The sequence below is a fragment of the Chlamydotis macqueenii genome, chromosome 2 (genome assembly GCF_036417535.1).
Source record: "Chlamydotis macqueenii isolate bChlMac1 chromosome 2, bChlMac1.mat, whole genome shotgun sequence".
Taxonomy (NCBI): domain Eukaryota; kingdom Metazoa; phylum Chordata; class Aves; order Otidiformes; family Otididae; genus Chlamydotis; species Chlamydotis macqueenii.
Window position 1 is genome coordinate 72,117,475 of NC_141557.1, and position 20,813 is coordinate 72,138,287.

Here is a 20,813-nt window from a genome sequence, read left to right on the forward strand (position 1 = left end):
ATGAGGGGTGAGGACATGGGCAGAGTGGTGTTAGTGGGCAGCCCTGTGTAGAGCAGTGCCAAGATGCCTACGTTGACCCTTGTAGTCATTTAGTTCACTGCTCCTTGCCTGCCGACAATCATGCATTATCTCTCATCCTCTATTGAGACAGCAGATTCGTGGGGTTGGGACTCCCTTCATGAACTGTGTTTTGTTCCATATCCAGCACCGCCATGTTTGGTCCTTGACTTTTAGCTGGGGGATGAGTAGAATTGCAAAACTCCATCACTGAATGGTGACAGCATAGATTGAGAGGCAGGGAAGTGGGAGAAGCATTTGAAAATACTGATGTCACAGCCCTCCCCTCTTCCTCAGGTTCTGTTTTTACTCTGGCTTCTTAATAAAAACATTAATCTAGAAATAATATAATAAAGAAGCCTTCCACATTGACATGCAAAACAATCTTTGCTCAAAAGCTGCAAGACATCATCCGCTTATGGAGCCTGTCAGCAGGTCAGCACTGTGACTGAAGTTTATTAGCAGGGCTGACAAGGTTGTGCCAGTCTGTCTGTGTCAGCCGCAAATCACAAGGTTTCTAATTCAGAGCCTCTTATTAACAACAGTGCCTGTTCCTTGTTTTTATTTGTAGGACTGATTGAGGGCACTGTAAATCTGTAAGTGAGCGGTCCAAGGACTTGAGTTGGAGTCTGGGGGCCAGTCTCGGAGGAGAACAGCTTTATAAGTATGTGCGCTGCCCATGATTCCCCTGGTTTACTGAGATAGAAGCTCTAATGAAAGAGCATCTGAGCTAATACACGAGAGAAGTAGGTTGCCCACGAGTTACTGGTATTCTTATGCTCTCTTGTCTCTGGAGAGTGGCACTCTTGGAAATACACAACTGTCATGCAGACCTTGTCAGATAAAAGGCAGTTTGCCTGCAAAAATAAATAAATAAATAAATAAATAAATAAAAAGAAAGAAAATTACTTTATTTATTGAATTCTGGTGCTTTGTACTAGATGACTCATCGTCACACTTCTTTTCCCTCTTCTCACTGAACTAGAATCATGTAGCACGTTACTTTCATCCATTGTGGCTTGTGGATAAGATGAAAGGACAAATTTTAAACCGTAAGATTTTTCTTATCTTCTCAGAGATCAGGAACATTACATTTTTCCCTGTGGTCAGCTGGTTGGCATTTGGAGCTGAGGAGTGCCTCAGTGGCCTCAAACCTGAAATTTAAATATTTTATAGAGTTTTTTGTATTGGTTTTGAGACCTTTGAGGTGGGAGAATGAAGGTCGTTTGAAATCACCAGCTCTGCTTGTTGGATTTTAGCCAAGGACGTTTGCATAAATATATTCCTTGGGTATGATATTAAAAAATCATACAAATTACAGTTTTGCCCATTGTCTCCCAGTGTCTGATCTAACCCTCTAGGAAGCTGGCAAGAGTACTCTTTGATTTTAATGAGAATAGAATAAAGACTCAGAATACAATGGACCGGCTATTCATTTAGCATAAAATCAACAGAGCACAACTGGCTTCAATAAAGATGTGTCATGTGAGGAATTGGCAACATATTGTTCCTCACCAGCTAAAAAAAAAGATGCTAACTCTACAATCACAAGTTGATATCAAGATTTTGGTGTCAAAACATTTTGATTTCAGCCGTTTGGGGCAGCAGGTGGGGTGAATAACAAAAATCAAGTTAATATTATTTCTTAACAAACAGTTCCACCTCTGCTACTCTTTCATGTTAAGTGTCAAAATCCCAAATATTTGCATATGAGACTCTTCAGTGTGTGCTAATCTGAAAGGAGCACAATCTAGAACAGACTATCTACTAGAGCATATCCCCCAGCTTTTATACCAGAAGCAGTAACATAAGTGTATTTGGTAGACTATGAAAGCTAGGCAGACAAATAGACCAAGTCCTTAATCATCTGTCCTGGAGAATTTCTAGATCCTGTTAAATTGCTTTATTCTATTTTTACTAAATAAGAAAAAGGTCTACGTGTTGGAGGTTGAATTTGTATAGAAATAAGATGGAAGATTAAGATGAGAGCACTACTTTATTATGTATAGCTGTTTTCCTTTGGGAAAAAAAAAGATAATTAGTTAAATTAATTACTTTAATTATATAGACCCATTATAATAGCTTTTGATCATATTAAATAATGACACAACGCTTATGAGGTAAAGTTCACCTAAGAAGAGTCAACATGGACAGCCATTAGGGCTCAAAGGGGTGGCTGCAGTTAGCGCACAGCAGGATTTTATGGAGATCGAATTAGGATAAAGAAAATTGATTTTTAACCAACCATGAGGACCACAGAAAGAAATTACCACACTCTTTGAGGGAACAGAAGTGCAGTCACCCCCATGGGAAGAGAACTAGACTTCATTTCTCAATGAAGCTGAATTTCACCAAGATTCAATAATTAAACTGCCTTCTTTAACAGTCAGGATATTTGCAGACAAATGAATGTTTCTTCTTGCTTAATTGATAGGAAGGCACATTTGCATTCAATTCTCGCCAGGACTAAATTACAGCTGCGTGATGCCGTTGTCTCCTTAGAGGCCAAAGACTGTGGAGATGAATCTGACCGCTCAATAGAAACCGCAGGTCAAACCCCACCACCTCCACTCATGTGGGAGGCTAGCACCTGTTCCTCAAACAACGCCATTAATCACAGCGGGCCCTACCTAACACTAGCTCTTCTCATCAACTGAAAGGAAATTTGGGGTTATTAATGGCAACTTCTTCAAGGTTATGTATTTCACAGGCAGCTCGTCTGTAATAAATTGCAGTGTTGTATGTTGAAGAAAACATTTGCCTTGGGCTCTGAGTCAGTTTGATGTCAGTTATTGGGGCCTGGACATGCTGTCACAGGGCATGGACCACTGTCACACAATAGCTGTGTGTCACAGAGTGTTATGAAGAGCTAGGAGGAGTGAGGGGTGGAGACATCCAAGATTGTTTGATATTCACCCAGAAGTTACAGCATTCTCTGGGTGATCCTAAGGCAACCTCTGTGATGCACATTTCCTCCAGGTTTTAGGAATTAAAAATAGAGCAGGTTGTTTGCACTGGGCTCTGCCCTGCCACCACCACCGCCAAGCCTCTGAGATGTCATCAGTTGACTTCTTCTGGGATACAAGAAGTTGGTCCCAAAGGGGACAGGGGCTGCAATGCCAATCACTGCTGGCCACAAGGCAGATGCGGCAAGCCTTAAGGAGAGGAGAGGTGAAACTGCAAAGGCTGAGAAAATGAGTGAATCTGAGGAGAGAGAAAGAGAAGAGCAAGAAAAGGAATAAGGAGGGATGTGAGCCAGTTACTACAGTATTTCAGTGGATCAGTAAGGAGGGGAAAAATTGCATTTGCTCTCTCCTTACTACAATAAGACTTGTAAACGAAAGTGAAGAAAATAATTGGAGGAAACAAGATGCAGGTGCAAAGTAGGAGGCAAAGTGTGGCTGGTAATGAGGAAGAGGGTTCTCCTACGGCATGCGGAAGAAACGGCAGGGGAACCAGGGAAGCAGATGCTGCTTTCTGGCAGCTTGAGTGAAAGGTAATGTCAGGAAAGTCAAGAGGGGACAAGATGTGCCACTTTTTATGTTTTTTCAGTCCCCATAATGGCATTTTTTTTTATCAGATTACAGGATCATTTGAACCAGAGAAAAGAGTGAAAATGGATGTCTTGCAGCTTGTGTGCAGGACAGCAGCCAAGTGGAGGGATTCTGATGGATCCCAACTGGAGCCAGAAACACACTGGTGTGAATAGAAATGCCAAATGCTCTCCCACAGCTTGTGTACAAGCAAAATTGCTTCTCACCTTCTCAAGACCCCTTGAAGATTTCAAACACTAGAAAAACTATTTTCTGTGGGATAAACAAGGAGGATAGATCCCAAATGGGAATCTTCGTGGAAACAGGCTTTAGACAACTGCTTAAGAGAATGTTTCCCTCAAAATTTGAATTTATTGTAAAATGATATGAGGGAATTGTAAGATTTGTTATTTGTTCAGAAATGCCCTGTTCTGTGTAAGGAGACTTGCAGTTCCCCTAGGACTTCCTGCCCTATGTTCACACCTAATAAAACAGTGATTGAAAGATGTTAAGAAGGTGGCTTTTTTTGTAGTCCCTGAGGGAACTGAGGACTAGAGATTAGCCAAGCTGCAGTTGCAAAGCACCATTATGACACCCACAGGACACATGTCTGGAATGGCCGTCAATGGGTTTTGTTGATGAGAGGTGAAGCAGCTAACTTGTCACTGCAAATCCAGACTCTGGTGATGTCCTGTTGGTCCAGCTGCAGGAGCTTTCACACCGATTCAAGGCAGCAGCACATACAGAGGTGGCAATTACTTTTGCATGGAGGTTGTCCAAAGCTTTTTTGTGGCAAAGCTTATATTGGAAAGTTTGCCTGCAGTCTCTCTCTGGGTTATTCTTCATATTGCTGTGTTCAAGGGCAAGCTCAGCAACCTCTCTATTGCCATAAACCACAAGGGAGTGGTTCCCAGCTTCAGGAAAGAGCAACATGGACTGGTTGGGTACAAATTATATGAATTCTCAGGTTCTGGAGGACTGACATACCCTACAGACATCAAGATTACCTGCAGAAAATAAGAACTATATCGCTGAAGAGTGGAAGCTGTCGAGGCATAACTTAACTTAAAATGCTGTGTCTTTGGTTTTAGTCTGGGCCTTCATGTATGCCTACATCTAGTGCTGTCCTCAGTGGAGCTCTCTGTGCCTGGGCACACACTTTTGAAGATGCCAGTTCTCAAAGTATCGAAAGTTAAATTTAGTCTGATGCATGACAGTGTTTTAAAACAACCAGTGGAGATAAAACACATCAGTGTAAAGTGGACTTTTAAAGACACCACCGATCAGACAACACCCTCCTGGGCTTGCAAATGTCAGTGATTGACATAAGTCAGAGAGTCTGAATGTATGGATTGGTTACACTAATTGGATGAATCTGCAACACTTCTTGGAGGAGCATTATTTATTTTGAGGCCACTGAAAAGTACAGTGTGGCTGTCTCCAAGAAGCAAACATCACCACCCTGGGTGCATCTTCCAACAGTCATCAAGACATGACTACTTCAGGTCGGCAGCACCACCTGCAGCAGCAGCAGCAAGAATGATTCAATGATTCCTGCAGCTACTCTCTCCCTGCTACATCATTTTCATTCACTACCTTATTCCTCTTCCTTTATATATTGCTCTTTGTGCTTGTTAGCTAATAACCAGCTAAGAAAAAGTCATCTTTTATCATGTGTGATCCAGAAAGCATCCTAAAAGTAATAGCTAGAGCAGTGAAACATAGTTAGCAGCTTGCCAGATCCTGGAGCAGCTGTTATGAATCTGTGTTTCTCCAGACAGGTTGTTAGAAAAAATCAGTGCTGAAGGCAGTATCCTCCATGATGGGATTTACTCTGGGGGTTTTTTTCTCACTTTGTATGTGGTTTGCATGTTGTCTCTTTAAAGGAGCAGTCAGAATGATGGGCCACTTCCATAGATCAGGAAGGATTCCCAGCTCTTCCTCTCCCCAAAAGCAGGACAGACCAAGACCACCCCTAAAATAATCAACAATATAATAAAAAATATTTTTTTCTCTGATTAATAAGGCAGCAGGAAAAAAAAAAGATGTTGATACAATAAAATGTACTGCCTTATATTTCAAGTGCTTTAACCACTTGGCCCTTGCTTTTTGAGTCTTTAATAAGAAGCTGAAAGTTCTTTAATGGTGGCTGTTACTACAAAAGCAAGCCAACAATCACTTGCCATAAAACTCCAAATCAAAGTTGATTTTTTAATCTTGTAGTAGTAAACCAAAGCCTTTACATGAGATGTAAATCTGATTCCTTCTTTAGCCCAAGATACTCCTTTATCATCAACGCACATGCATCAAAAGGCAAAATTTAGCCTGGAATATCTCTTCTTTTGTCATCTTCCCAGCAAATATTACTTCTCTATCCCCTGAGGCCATACAGATATCCTGAAGAAATTAGAGACAAAGTTAGAACAATTCTCAGCTTGAGGGATTAAATCAGCTTGCTGGAAACCCGGGATCAAGGAAGAGCATTTCCTTCCTAACTCTCTGAGCTCCTGGTGGGCTCAGCTCTGAGGCAGGAATGAGCCGCTACCAAAGTCCTCAATCACAGCTCCTGAGAGGTGGTATGTGTGTTGCCTGCTGCATTGCATAGTGATATGGCTCCCAGTTACAAAAGTTTAGACTAATTTTTCCTAAATTTATCAGACTAATTCAGATAGTGCTAATTTAGATCTCACTTAAAAAAAAAAAAAAAACACCCCCTATGTGCCATGACTTTGCTCAATTTTTTCCCTTTAAGAAAAAACAGTATGTTAACAATTCAGATGCAAATTTCACTTAGTGTCTGAAATATCCAGAATGCATTTGAAAACAAATTCTTTACTGCTCTCTAATTTTCCCCAGATCTGAAGAATAATGAACAGTTTTATGTCCCCCACCAGCTCTGTGGCTCCTCGGCAGAATTCTTCTCTCTGGCTTTGCAAGTTCGATCACTTTCTCAGGATGTAATTTCAATCTAATAATACTAATAGTTCTGTGCCTAGCAGTCCTCCATAGCTGAGGACCTGGAATAGGATACACAGGAGAGATGTTTGGTTTGGGTCTGTTGGGGTTTTTTTTGCCTCATGTGGCAAGTGTCATCAAAGCTTCAGAATTTTCGTAAGTTTTTGAAGTAGTTTCTGCGGTTTGTTACACTGCTGTCTTCTAAGTCTGTGCATCTAAGGTGTCTTCACCCTTATATACTTTTCAGAGCTCATTACGTTAATTATTTGACCTTCCTATAACGAAGTGAAGGTTCTGCTGCTCGCACTAGCGACCTTTCTGTGTGACACCTCCAAATCTATGGTGGGAAAACAGACCCTGTTGGAAGAACTATCAGAGGAACTTTCAATCAAACGGAGTCCAGGATGGAGAGAGATCCTACATGGCTCTCTGTGAATGGTAGCAGATGCCCTGTTCTGCTCCAGTCAGCTCACATGTGAAAGAACATGAGGGACCTCTGATAGGCAGCAGCTGCTGCCATAAGGAAGCATAATACATGGTTCCTTAAAAGCCTGTAAGTGTTAAAAAACAATGAATAAATTATAAACACAGTCACAATTTTCAACTCTACTAATTTAAAAAGCATTACTATGATTGATGTGAAGATGATCAGAGGGCTGGGGCACCTCTCCCATGAAGAAACTAGATGGACTAGATGTCCTTTAAAGGTCCCTTCCAACCCAAACTCTTCTATGGTACTATGTGAGATTGGAGTCTCTTGGCCTGAAAGTCACACGGGGTTTAGCAGAGAAGAGATTAAGCTCCAATTTGGAAAGAGAAGGTGACAGCCAACATGTTTGGTGACAGCCAACATGGCTTCACCAAGGGCAGATCGTGCTTGACCAATTTGGTGGCCTTCTATGATGGGGTGACAGCATCGGTGGACAAGGGACAAGCAACGGATATCATCTACCTGGACTTGTGCAAAGCTTTTGACACTGTCTCGCATGACACCCTTCTCTCTAAACTAGAGAGACATGGGTTTGATGGACGGACCGCTCGGTGGATAAGGAGTTGGCTGGATGGCCGCACTCAGAGAGTGGTGGTCAACGGCTCGATGTCCAAGTGGAGACCGGTCACAAGTGGCATCCCTCAGGGGTCTGTGTTGGGCCCGGCCCTGTTCAACATCTTTGTCGGCAACATGGGCAGTGGGATAGAGTGCACCCTCAGCAAGTTCACCAACGACACCAAGCTGTGTGGTGCCGTCGACACGCTGGAAGGGAGGGATGCCATCCAGAGGGACCTTGACAGGCTGGAGAGGTGGGCCCGTGCCAACCTCATGAAGTTCAACCAGGCCAAGTGCAAGGTCCTGCACCTGGGTCATGGCAATCCCAGGCACAAATACAGGTTGGGCGGGGAATGGATTGAGAGCAGCCCTGAGGAGAAGGACTTGGGAGTGCTGGTGGATGAGAAGCTCAGCATGAGCCAGCAATGCGCCCTTGCGGCCCAGAAGGCCAACCGCATCGTGGGCTGCACCAAGAGAAGTGTGGCCAGCAGGTCGAGGGAGGTGATTCTCCCCCTCTACTCTGCCCTGGTGAGACCCCACCTGGAGTACTGTGTCCAGTTCTGGAGCCCCCAACACAAGAAGGACATGGACCAGTTGGAGAAGGTCCAGAGGAGGGCCACAAAGATGATAAAAGGGCTGGAGCACCTCTCTTACGAGGACAGGCTGAGAGAGTCGGGGCTGTTCAGCCTGCAGAAGAGAAGGCTCTGGGGAGACCTGATAGCGGTCTTCCAGTACCTCAAGGGGGCCTACAAGAAAGATGGGGAAAGGCTGTTCAGTAGGGCCTGTTGTGATAGGACAAGGAGTAATGGTTTTAAAATAGAGGGGGGTAGATTTAGATTAGATATTAGAAAAAAAATTTTTACAATGCGAGTTATAGAACACTGGAACAGGTTGCCCAGAGAGGTCGTGGAAGCCTCATCCCTGGAAATGTTCAAGGCCAGGTTGGATGAGGCTCTGGGCAACCTGATCTAGTTGGGGATGTCCCTGCTTCTTGCAGGGGTGTTGACTAGATGACCTTTGAAGGTCCCTTCCAACCCTAACCATTCTATGATTCTATGAAACAAGCTGGACAATCACTCAAAATACAGACTGCACACTATGGCCAGTGAAAAGCCACATGGTGTGGCTGGCAGTGCTTTATAATGTGCATTTTCATTAACAACATGTCTATGAACAGAACCAGCAAGAAAATAGGAAGAGGAAAGGAAGAAAATATTGTAAATGTTGAAAGAAAAGCACAGGAAAGAAAGTGGCGTAAGTAAGCAAAAAAAACATTATTTTAAAGTAAATTTCTGAGTGGGAAAAAAAAAACAAACATACAGAGCAGGAAAACAGAAACATTCTTTATTGTTGGTAGATTCTTACTGTTCAAGGAAAAACAAGATGTCTTTCTACAGTGGATATCTTTTGGGTCACATGAAAGAAACAACCAGCTCCATCAACCATTCCTCTAACAGGCTAAAATCCGTAATGAAGCAGGTAACAGAAAGAACCAGGGTGATATCCAGGGAGATTTGTTTTTCAAAGCCCAGGAGCTGCAAGGGCAAGAAATACAAGGTTAAATGTAGGCCAGCTGCAGAGTCCTCAGTGAGCAGAGCAGGGGCTAGGATCTGAGAAATCTGATAGCACTTCAGATTTATCTTAACACACTGTGCTGTGTTTTAGTTCCACCAATGCGACTCAAGCTGTTTCCTCCCTACCAGAGTAAGCAATGAGAAAGTAATTTAGCACTCTGGTGATACTGGTGTGGTTTGCTGTCTATCAGTTGGGTGATAAGTTATTACATAAGTGACAAATCTAAAGAAACTCTCCTTTTCCAAGATTCCAAGGTCCTAAAAAAAAAAAAAATTAAAAAAAAAAAAAAATCCAGCCCCCCAAAATAGTCTGAAATAGTCTGTCAGTAGTCTTTGGAAGCTGCAGGTTAGACAATAGCTGAACACCGAGAAGGAAAGCCCAGCCAGGTTATAATTTTATCTGGGACTTCTCTGCTCAGATAGCACCTGCAATCCTCCCGCCACTTACAGCTCTTGAGCCCAAATACACTTGCAATGCCAGACCTGATTCTGAGTGGTGCTGTTAGGAGTGCGGCCACCCGGCCAGGCACTGAGACGAAGCAAGCCATAAGGTAAGTGATGCTGGTGCTGATGGTGCCAAGCCAACTCCAGCTGAGCACTGTGCCTGCATCAAAGGCTTCTAGCAACAGGTATGGCAATCAATAAAATTTGTAACTAAATTATTTAGATAATATAAGTAATAGATAAAATATATACTATATTATAGAAGTTATATAATTAAATCTTATTTGTGAACTAAGAACTCTAACATGCATACGAATTTGACTGTCTAAAGGAGCAAGGAAGGTCAACTCCCCTTCTCAGCCATGTCCCAGAAGCAGCAAAACACATCTCATGTTCCTCACAGGTTTGAGGAGGAGGGAGAGTTTCTTTAGTCATCCACAGAGAGGAGGCAGTGGTATTTCCTTTGTGGTCTCTTCACAGCAGGGCGGCCTGGCTGTGTCTGGCACAAGACCTCACGACAATCTGATGATAACAGCCCCAGCAGTCCTTGCTGGCTGGCATCATCCCACCATCAGCAACACTGAAAACACCAGCATCTCCCCTGCACCTCTCACCTGACACCCCCTAAACAGGCACAGCCTAATCCTAACACCCAGCCATTGGTGGGTGCCTGTACCATCACATCTAGCAAGAGTAGCCATACCAGCCCATCTAGCAACCTATTTATCTAGCAATAAAGGACAGAAAATAGTAAGAAAAAGAAACAAATACAGATATTCTAGGAGGCTTTAAGGTGCTTGCCCAGCGTTCCCTAATTTGTCTAAAGTTTTCTTTCCATTCATAAAATTCTAGTGTAGACAAAAGAGAGTTTTGCAGCCTGCTTCGCTTGTAAAATATAGCACCTTAGTAGGTAGGTAGACTTTTTCATTTAAATAAGAGCATAGGTTGTGGCTGACGCGCAGCAGCTTAAAAGCGGAGGAATGTGTTAAAACAATTACACAGCAGAATTCTTCAAATTTAACAATGCCCTTGTTAAAATATTTATAGAAGAATAATTTTTCAGGAAGAAAGCTAAATAATCACATTAAAGGCTTCCACACCTTGAGTTTTGAGATAGGATGCTTTAAGATAAAATTTTAAAGAAACTTGAAAATCTTATACCAACAGGAAATCCTAACCTCAATTTTCAGGCTTGTATCTCTTAAGATTTCTTGTCAGATTAACTTCAGACTTTACACACACAAAAATCCTCCTCTGACTAGAGAAAATAATTGAAAATTTGCAAGGAGAAAGCAGCTTTTTTTTCAGAAAGTCAGAAAAATGAGGCTTAGCATGTAAAGCTGGGCATAATCTTCAGAGTGAAATCACTGGAGGCTTCTTAATATATGAAATATTTTTTATTTTAAGCTCGATATCTCATTGTCTCACTGTATTGTATTTATAAACTATCAGACTGCTAGACTTCCTATTGTTTTTCCTGACACTTTTTTCCTGTTTTGAGACCTTATTTTGAAGAACAGAAGAATTCAAAGCCAATACAGCTGTACCAGGTGAACAGCTGTCTCACTTTTGAGATACACAGCACAGTCCTATCTTCTCATGCGCTCAGTGCTGGCTGATGCAAGGCATTCCCTAGGTGTTCACATCCAACCCCCGATCTCTCGGCAGCTTCATCATTGGAGGAAAAGTGCCTTAGCTGTGGGATGGGGCTGGAGGGTCTGCAAATAGCCTTGACCTGCTGGCATTAAGGTCTTGCTGGCAAAAGATACACTAAGCCACAACCACTGCTATGAGCTGTGGCAAATTGCTCTGCTTTTGTTTTCACAGAAAAAAAAAAAAAAGCTCAGTCCCACCCAGTTCTTCCCAATAGTTTGTGAGCCTTGCCCTGGTGCTTCTCATCTTGGCTGGCTTCTTCAACCTACATGGCTGCTTAGAGGCTTCCCTTTAGGAGAAGTGCACAAATATCAAGTGTTCCCTTCCAGTGTCAAAACCAGCTTCTTGTTACTCTGGTGCAGGCCTTGCAGAGGTGAAATCCATGGCCTTCCCTGCCGAACTCAGAGGTGAGTTTGCAAAGTGTGGACGGTTAGCAGGAGAGGTGTGTCGAAGGTTTGCCCAAGCAGGTCACGCTGACCCAAAACACTGCCATTTGCCTGAATTTTGTTTCTTAGGCCACCTAGCTTAGCCCCTGCTTTTGGTAATAGCTGTTCTTGGATGCATGTTTCCCCATTACGCAGAGTGCTTGGATGCCAGTAACTTTGTTATACATATCATATTGCAACGCAACATACTGCTTCAGTACTTGTACAACGTTCAGTGCTTTCGCGAATTATATTGATTCTAGAAGAGTCTGATCCTGCTCTTATTGAAGTCAATGACAGGACTTCCATGAAACCCAATACATGCTCACTATCCATTTAATTGCTCCTCAGAAAGCAATGAAAATACCAAGTAGCAGGAGGCAGAAGAGAGAAAACGCGCTGTGCAGTGGGCCGGTTCTTGAGATCAGCCCCGGCATTAAAGCTGATCACAGCCCCAAGATGCTGTTTAGATAGCCAGGATCAATAGCACGGTGAGGGTGTGGTGGCTGTGCTCCCCTTCCTCAGGGACACCTGGCAGCTCCTTGCGAGGGGTCTCTCTTTCCACATGGCCAGGGATTTTGGCTAGGAGGTCAGCTTTGCCATCCCCTCACTCCGAGGCACAGCTCGCAATGCGCGCACAGCCAGCTCAGCGTGTAGTTACGGTGTCACTGCCACCCTGCCAAGCTACATGGGCTAACTCCATTCGTTCTCCCCTCCCATTTCCAATGTAAGACAAAATTGATCTGGTGTCTAGTACCTGCCACCGGGGATAGATGTTTATTAAGGGTAGAAGCCGATCTCACTGTGACACATGCCATGCACTCCTCTAGCTAGTGCTGTGCACCTAAATTTCCCTTAACCACCCTTCACTTCCCAGCTCAGCTCAGCCTTCACTTCAGCTCAGCTGAAGAATTCCCCTCAAGAACAAAACAAGCTGTGCATTGCAGGGAACCCAATTATGATACCAGAGCTGGGATCTGGGCACTGACTAAGACTGCTAGCATGAATTTGCTAGAGAATTTCCCAGATACCTTCGTAATTTGTTTTTTCGACATTTTCAGAGAAGTAGGGGAATAGACACTGGAAAATACACACACCCCCTCTTACAGTTCTAAGCAAGAGTAAATACCTGGGTATATTCACTCATACATTTAATAGGTTGTATAGTAAATTGCTAGCTGTTCAAACATGTAATTATATGTTAACATGCCTGCCTAACAGGGCAAAATCAGCAATGATTCAATAATTGTGCTATGGAATGCTTTCTTCCTTGTTTCCCTGCACACTGGAGACAGCTCATACACCTTTATCTAAGTTGAAGAAAATAAATAAAGAAATAAAATGACCTTTTAGGAGCCCTTGAGCAGCTTGGCAATCATGTCGTTCTAGTTCTTTCAAGAATCAGATAAACTCAAGAACAATGTTATTTCCTGGCTGGGGGAGTATAAAGCAAGCTATGGTTTCTCACATAACCTGCTTCCTTGTGCTCCTGAAACTCATACTGCACAGGCAATGCTTTTCCCTGATGACAATTCAAAGCCTAGAGAGCTTTGTTTTTCACCCTGTTTAAAAATAAATACATGCTAATTACAGGACAAAAATAAGAAAGATCTCCATTCTACTGTGCTGTGCAATTCTGCTACTTGGCATGGGCAGAGGGTTCAGTGCACTGTTGCTGTGAGCAATGGGGAGGGCTGAAAAGGAAAAAATCAATGCCATTTCTTGTTCAATTAAGTTCATTGTGATTCAGAACCACCTCCTCACACTGCAGAGCCTGCAAGAGATCAGTGCTGCAATCACTACCTTTTAGCAGCTTGCTTTCTCCGTCTGGACCTGCACAAGCCACTCACTGGCAGGGCATCACACTTTACTCTGAGAAAAAGAAAGAATTGGAAAAAAACCCCACACCCCGTCCTTACGGGACCCTCTGAAATACATTGCCATAAATCACGGGTCTTCAGCTGGGCACGTCACAGAGGGGGAGAGAGGGTAGTTTCCTCAATGAGTCATTTTATTTAGATGTCAGAACTACTGCTGTCTCTTTACCCTTCAGTAAAAAGTTCGCTTTCCTTGCTGCCGCGCCGAGAAATATCTGCAATACATATCTTGCTGCTTGGCCTCGCTCAGGCTAAGCAGCGTGATGGTCTGACTCAAAGTCTTTTGGAAGTCAATAGAAAGATGCTGGAGGACTCCACTGAACTACAGATCAGATCAGACACCCATATGCCCAGGAATCAGAGGTTAGTAGTCACGGCTACCAAGAGGTCATGACAAAGGATTTTTAGGGTCCCTCCCACCTCCTCACCCACTTTAGCTATTCTATGGCAATTAAAAAAAAAAAAAAAAAAAAAAAAAAAAAGCATTTGCAGTAGAATGGGGTAACCTGGAGAGTTACTGATCCCAAGGCTCAGCCTGCTGAGGATGCCAAGGTCTACCACGATGCACAGTGACCCCTCAGTGCCAGCACCAGCACCTCACAGGCCTGCTCAGCACCTCCCAAAAGAGAAGCCCAGGATGCTTGTGAGCATATCTCACTCTAGTGACAGGACAGAAAAACTGCAACAGCCTGCCACTTTCCAGTCTACGTTTAACAGCTACTGCCTGCTCCTCAGGTGGAGGGGGCTTGTCCAAGGCCCTTGGAGCTCAGTCCCAAATTACTAGGGTCTAGCAGAGCAAACAGTTCATTACAAAGCCCAGAGGCAAGAACGATCAGGGGTGGCACAGGCAAAGAACAACATGAGAAAGAGACGTAACTCCTTCATGTTACTAGACAAAGGCCTTTGATGTTCACAAAGGTGGTTTTAGATCCAGGATGTGTGTTAGCTAATGGCAATGGATAAGTGATGCACGAAACATCTTCGTTAGTCCACAGCTACCCAAATCACTTTCCAGCTTCTATATTGCACTGCTAGATCATGCTGAGGAGCAAGACAAGTCCTCAAGGAGGCTGCTGGCTGTTTAGTTGCTCCATGCACCTATGAACAGCAGCTGTGGAACTGCTCTTGACTTTCCCAGCTGCCATCACCTGCACTGCAGCTAACACATGACAGTAATATTTGAATTAATTATGCCAATTGTGGTACACACAAGGCAAATGTGGCCCAAATGTGGGTTCTGAGGAAGGATGGTTTTTAATGAACATATACTTCTACTCAAGTCATGTCTTTGTGAAACTAGTTCCCAGTTCACATAAAGAAGAAGCTTTCTGCTCAGATTCACAGGACATAGCTCTGATCTTTCCCAGTTTCCAGTACCATAAATACGTTCCTAAAGCTAATAGTGGAGAAGGAGGGGGATGAAGAAGTTGCATGTCCTCAGCATCTCTGCAAATCAGATTGCATATGCATGTACAGATCCATCCTGCTTTTCCTTGTCACAGAGTACTTTTCACCTTTGTGTACATTCTTCCTCCCAGATGTCATCCTTCCTAGGAAACTGAGATCTCACTTGAAGTTCTTGTAATGGACGTGTGACTGGCAGGACATCTGTCCTGCCAATGTTCTCATCAGCCCACAATTAATTAACACATCATTTTCCTGCCCCCTAAATCCCCAAGTTCCCCTGAAACTTTGGTTTTTATGACTAAGGACTAATAAAGAAAAATTTGAAATGTAGAAGCAGTATTTTCCCATGACAGATGGCAATCTGATATGGCTGGTTCTTTAAACGTATATTTTTTTTTCTAGAACAAATCATATTGACTGTTATAAAGAAAACTCAGAGTGGTATTTCAGTTATTGAAGTCCTATTGTAACCCAAGGTTAATAGCTGCTGTGGCAGTAGATACTCTATAAATCAATGGAAAAAACACGTGAATCAGAATATCACTCCACTGAGGAATGTTTTGTCCCCCTGTGGTCAATAGAAGTTGCAGTGCTGACGTCCATGAAAGCAGGAAACCTCCATATGCCAGCAACTCTTAGGACTAGTTATTGATACATACTGCAGGTAAAGGTTTTGTGCAGCCAGTTTGTGTTCTGGCCAATGGCGTTGTTATTCCAGACTCAGAGTTTGGTTCTGAACCAAGATCCAGAACTTGGTTACTGGCATTTGCAACAAGAGAAACTGAGATTATCTTAATACCATGCAGGGGTGTGTTCAAGGTTATTCTTACGCACCCAGGATGACTGGTATCTGGACCAAGGTGTCTATTAAGGACGTCAGAGAGTGATCAGCAGCTCTGGCATGATACATACTGTTCACCACAAACCTTCCAATTCCTTACGTGGTGTGGATTTCATCATAATGAAGCAACCACTGGAACAACCTCAACCTCCTCAGGGATGTGGTGGAGTCTCCAGCACTGGAGGTTTTCAAGACACGACTGGATAAGGTGCTAGATAATCTCATCTGGGCTCCATTTTCCATGTCAGGTTGGACCAGATGACGTCTGGAGGTCCCTTCCAGTCTGGGCTGTTCTACGGTTCTGTGTTCTTTGGCAATAGTGAGCCTGGATGCCAGGAAATCCACTGATGTCAGCCTTTTCACAGCCATTTTCCAGGTCTATATACTTCCCTCCAGCCTCTCACGAAAAGCGTGCAGACTGGTCTCAAGTTTACGTTTCTCGAAGGAAAATTGCAGTGGTAAAGATGCTAAGGACTGACACTGCCTTCTTCTGAGGCTGCTTTACTGAAACCAACCTACTCTTCGAAACATCCACAGGCACCTTAAGCAAATCATGTGTTGCAAACATAATTGTAGTGGGTGTGAACTCCATCTGGCTAGAGCAGCGCCAGCTCGCATCCCTCCCCTCAGCTTGCCTCGGCTCAGCAGCAATGCCAGTGCCACGATCCGGTGTAAAGGGGTCATGCTAATAAGATGCAGAATTTCGAGTGCGGACACAGGCACCCTCCTAAAAATATACCTCTGAGGAGCGCAGTTAAATGCAAACACTGCTGTTTCTGTAATAGGTACTGCTTTCCTTACTGGATTGGCTGGCACGAGCTCATCATGGTCAAGTGACATCTTGCTTTTTTTAAGACTGCTTTTTAAAAGAGAAGATTACTGAAAAATGAGCATAGAGGCTGAGCTTTTCAAATAAGCCTAGTGAAGTCTGGCATTCTGGTTTCCCCCTTTGAAAATCCCAGAAGCTGAGACTGAAGATCGCATTATTTTAATCACTTTCTAATTTTATATCAGATCACTGTTTTCTGTGTCAAATAGGTTACAAACACCTTACCCAGCATTTTCCATTTTTTAAAGATTCAGTATTGAGCAATCACATCCCTTTTACATCTACTCAGCTGTGTACTTTTTTCTTTCCCAGTTTTATATTTGGAACCACAATAACAGTTTATATTTTCAGAAATATATTTTCACAGACATCAGGTGACAATGATTTTCATGGTGAATGACAAGCACTATTTTAGCACTAATTTCTAGGCAGATGTGGGGCAAATTCTGGTCTCAGGTGCATAACTTCAGGTTTTTCTGCTTAGCTAAAGTCAGACACATCCAGCCAGTAATGAAGCCAGATCTCTAATGAACAAGGCCACCCAAAAAAGAGCTTTAGAAGTCTGGCTGTTAGCAAAAGGTATTTCTTTAATCCTACCTGTCACATTTTCAGTGTGCTCTCATTATTTTTCTACTTAAGTAAGATCTTGGAGGATCATACTGTGAACAGCCCTTCATTTATCAGCTAGGTTTGATATTTGCATGTATTTTTCTGGCCGGCCACCCTCCCCTAGGGAAAGTAGCAGCAGAGGGCTGGGAGCCACAGCAGGAGGAAGGCCAGCCAGCTCTGCAGGACTGTGAAGCTGTCAGTCTGCCCTCCCTTCTCAGGGGACCTGCGAGACCAGAGGGTAGGGAGACACAAGCCACTGGCTCCTGTTTCGTTTGGGTTAGGCTAGGGCTGGATCTCAGGCTGATGGTGAGGGAGAGTAAAAGCAGTCGTCTCCTGGTAGGGGCGATGTTACTGCAGGATGAGCTAAGAGCAAATACATTTCTCACACACCCATAGGAGGGACTTTTAAATATCACCGTGATCGCTGGACCCTCCCCTCCAACCTAAACCAGTGCTTGGAATAAATCAGTCTCTGACTGACAGCACCAAAGATTCAATTTTTATCCCTATTACCAGCCTGCAACCATGAACTGAGGAGCCCACGGTGCGAGTTGTTTGAAGAGATGTTTTACATTATTAAAAAAAAAAAAAAGGGGATGAAGGGAAAAAGAAATGCAGAGACGCAGGCAGCTGGGCCAGGGAAAGCAGCTCTCCCTGCTACCTCGAGCCCGCTGCCTCTTCTCAGGTTCAGCCATGACAGTCAGCTGAAAGCCGAACGCGATGCACATCACTAAACGTGGTGGGTCCTCTTGTGGTAGATGGTTTAGACGGAGATGAGCTTGCTTCAAACCGGCTGCCCACCACGCTGCTGCTCTCCGCCCGGCAGCGAGAGCGCAGGGCTGCCCACCCATATACTTACCCAGGCGCTCCAGCACGCGGTGCAGCCCACGCTGCGCTGGCCGCTGCTATCTCTGGCAGAGCTATATCTGGCCAGCAGCCGTGGGCTCTGTCCGTCTGCCTCCGCCGCGGCAGCAGCGATCACAGGCGCCTGCGGGATGACACCGCCGCCAACCCTAAGAAGCAGAGCATGAGGCTGCCATGAGGACGGGGACCTTTTTCTTAAAAACAAGGGCAAAATCGTGCTGATGAGCAAATTCTCCTAACAGGGACCGGGCAAGGCACTGTCAGAAGCACCTCTTATAAAAGAAGCACAGAAGTCTGTTAGAGACAGGCTGCTATTCAAGCACCTTCTGATACCTTGTTGAAAACAAAAGAGGGGGGAAAAAAAAAAGGATAGTTTAATAAACAACTGTCCTCGCTTCATCCTGCTGCCTGGCTCCCAGCAGAGCTGAGAGTGCTGCTATTTGAGACGGGCTGAAACCACTGGCTGCTGTTCAGAATCTATAGTGCGACAGGCCCCTTCCCGGGGCAGGGAAGGTGGTAAGGCTGGAGCCAGGCTTAAATTTCAGACAGAGCATGACTGCCCCAACAGTCAAGAACATTTAGAGGAATTTGGCCAGACCCTTTTTGCCTCTGAAATTGATGCCTCTAGCTGTTAGATTGGTTGTTGTTGTTTGGCCAGAAATCCCCTAGAAATGCCTGTTCTTAGGAGATTTGTGGCCAGATTGCCTGGAGCTCCAGTCATTTTGGTGGTGATGGACGTACCGAAAGCCAGATATTAAACTCTTCCTGATTGTGCATTGGAAGCTGCCCTGAAGTTCATTCCAAGCCAGATTTACATAGTGTAATGTCAAAATCATGTTCAACGCAGGCCTCTTGGAGCCATCCCAACCTCTAACCCGAAGCTACAGCTTGTTCGCCCTCAGAAAAAAAAAAAGTAGCAGACAAAACTGTAGCAGATACAAATGTACAAATAAACCAATACAGTTATCAATGGGGCAGAGGAGTCAAATGAGAAATTTCTCTTTCTGCAGCCTCCGCAAGCTGGTGCTCCTGCCAAGGGTGCCTTGTCCTTACCAGCAAACACTGCCACAAATGGCCAAGGTGCCAAGAGCTGGTAGATTCAATGTTTATATCCATCAACCCACACTCCTTTCATCCTCTTCCTTTTTTATCATAGAATCATATAACTTTAAGGTTGGAAGAGACCTCCAAGATCATCAAGTCCAACCATCGACCTAACACCACCATGCCTACAAAACCATGTCCTGAATTGCTGAAAATGCACTGACCGTGAGGCAGAAAAGATCTTTTGGGCTAGTTAACCTCTCCTTTCCAGGAAAAGGACAGGGCTCCACATTCTGATATCTGCTTCTGTCTCTCTGTGGCATTACAAAAGCACCCATTATCACAGCACCTGGGTAAAACTGTTTGGCCTTTGCTCCAGCTTAAACTCAAACCTTTCATTCCTTCGAAAGAGAAGATGGTGCACAGTCCGACGCTCAGCCTTAGCCTCCTTGCTGTCACCAGTGTCATCGGGAGCGTGTAAAAGATAATGCCACTCTGGGCTGCAGTGTCATGGCTGAGTGAATGGAAGGGCAAGCTGCCAGGGGACACGGTGCCCACTGCCTGTGCTTCGCGCTGTGTTCACTACCGCGTGTCCACACGCCAAGCTGGCTCTGGGAGCTGGCTGAAAATGAACCTTTTTTTTTTTTTGTTAATTCCTCAGGTTAGTTTTCAACCAGCTCTGTCCTCTAACCCAGCTCACCATCCATAGCGGAGGTCTATAAACAGGAAGAAAAGGTGGAACAAAAAGGAAGAGGAGGAAGGCGCAGAGGAGACAAGCCAGCATTTTCCATCTGCAGGCCCCAGCTGACTGCTGGCGTAGTTACCCAACATTCCTTCTTTCCAGTTGAAGAAACAGAGGCTGGGGTTTTACGACAGCTTTAAGAGGATACGTGCGCAGGCTGCCTCGGCCCACATTAGGTAGTCCTGAAGAGGCAATGGCATTCACCAGCACTATTTTGTGAATGGAGCTCTCCACAGCGAAGCTTTTCATCGTGCCCTCCACTTTCCTTGCCACCAGTCGCACTGGTTCATGCAATCCCTGTCCTTGCCTCGTGGGCTTCAGGCATTTGCAACCCATGGGGATCGTGGGGACCCAGCCTGGCAGCTGTTGTCACTGTCACTGAGGTCTGAGGGTTGTCATGGGTGGTTTGCAAAAGAGAGGGACCGTCTGGTAGCCCAGCTGGTCCAGGGTGCTGCAGGAGTGCCGGAATGGGCAGACTGCAAAGAGGGAGGCATCTGGGACCAGGAGGAGAGAAGGTCAACAGCAGTTCTCCCTCCGAGCAGTCGCCATTTGGCTCCTGGAGATGCTACAGAGGGCTGGTGAAGGTCGGGGCTGAGCTGGGGAGGAGGGAATAACTTTGCAGTGGCAGAGCCCCAGGGGGAAGGCTGTAGGATGGGGTTTTGGTGGGCTGCTTTGCACCGGGAAAAGCCCACATCGGCACCTTTAGGTTCCTCCCACGCTGCTCTCCAGGCAGTGATAGCCTTGAGGAGGGTTCTGGGAGAGTGTCAGGATGCCGGAGCTCCCTACACCAACCCGTGTCCCCGGGCACCCAGCCCTTCCACACTCACGCTCTGACCCCAGAGTATGGGGTGCGGTGGCCCCCAGCCTCAGGCCGGACCCACTGCAGCTCCCCAGGTCCGGCCTACGCGTGACCG